Below are 1,273 nucleotides of genomic sequence, written 5' to 3'. Positions count from 1 at the left end.
AACGTAGCCTGAGTACGTCGCATGCGAAGGGCATTGAACATGCAAACTTCTCACCAACCAGCTTGCGAAGGCAGGGGGCAAGGTGGGGACGTGGGGAGGGGCGGCATGTACGTCCTGCTGCCATCCACATTACAGTGTACAGCAGGAGCATGTGGAAAGTGAGCAAGACTTGCAAGGTGTTTAACATGAAGCGATACACAGGGGTGCGGGCAGTGCGAGTAGCGAACTATATTGCGAGGGTTGCGGGTGGGCAACACTACAGTAATTGAACGAGTCGTATAACAATTACAGAGCAGGTTTAGGCGACAACGTGGGTTACGTTAAGGCGACAACATGGGTTAGGTTAAGGCACAACATGGGTTAGGTTAAGGCACAACATGGGTTAGGTTAAGGCACAACATGGGTTAGGTTAAGGCACAACATGGGTTAGGTTAAGGCACAACATGGGTTAGGTTAAGGCACAACATGGGTTAGGTTAAGGCACAACATGGGTTAGGTTAAGGCACAACATGGGTTAGGTTGAGGCACAACATGGGTTAGGTTAAGGCACAACATGGGTTAGGTTGAGGCACAACATGGGTTAGGTTGAGGCACAACATGGGTTAGGTTGAGGCACAACATGGGTTAGGTTAAGGTACAACATGGGTTAGGTTAAGGTACAACATGGGTTAGGTTAAGGTACAACATGGGTTAGGTTAAGGTACAACATGGGTTAGGTTAAGGTACAACATGGGTTAGGTTAAGGTACAACATAGGTTAGGTTAAGGTACAACATAGGTTAGGTTAAGGTACAACATAGGTTAGGTTAAGGTACAACATAGGTTAGGTTAAGGTACAACATAGGTTAGGTTAAGGATACAACATAGGTTAGGTTAAGGTACAACATAGGTTAGGTTAAGGTACAACATAGGTTAGGTTAGGTTAGGTTAGGTTACACGTTGTTGTACGGAAAGGTGTAGGGGGGGGTGGGGGGGGGGCGGGGGCGGCAGGTTCGTTGATAGTGATTATAGTAAGTGAATGCTTGTGACATGATCAGATTTGTCACGTCAGGATGCACCTTTGGCTTATTAGAGGCGGCGCTCCAATTCTATGCTTGTGTGAGACCTGTGTCTTTGACTCATGTCATTGTTTGTGCGCTGTGACAGGAGGTACTATTGTGATGTTGGGTGCACCGTTGTATAGGACATGTGTGGGTGTTGGTGCCTGGTCTGCGCAATGGTGGATGTCGAAAGGCTGGGATATTGTATTTTCCGCACGGACCTCCTGGTCTGGT

The sequence above is a fragment of the Schistocerca piceifrons genome, unplaced genomic scaffold (genome assembly GCF_021461385.2).
Source record: "Schistocerca piceifrons isolate TAMUIC-IGC-003096 unplaced genomic scaffold, iqSchPice1.1 HiC_scaffold_593, whole genome shotgun sequence".
Lineage (NCBI taxonomy): Eukaryota > Metazoa > Arthropoda > Insecta > Orthoptera > Acrididae > Schistocerca > Schistocerca piceifrons.
The sequence above is the reverse complement of the archived record's forward strand: the minus strand, read 5'-3'. Positions refer to the sequence as shown.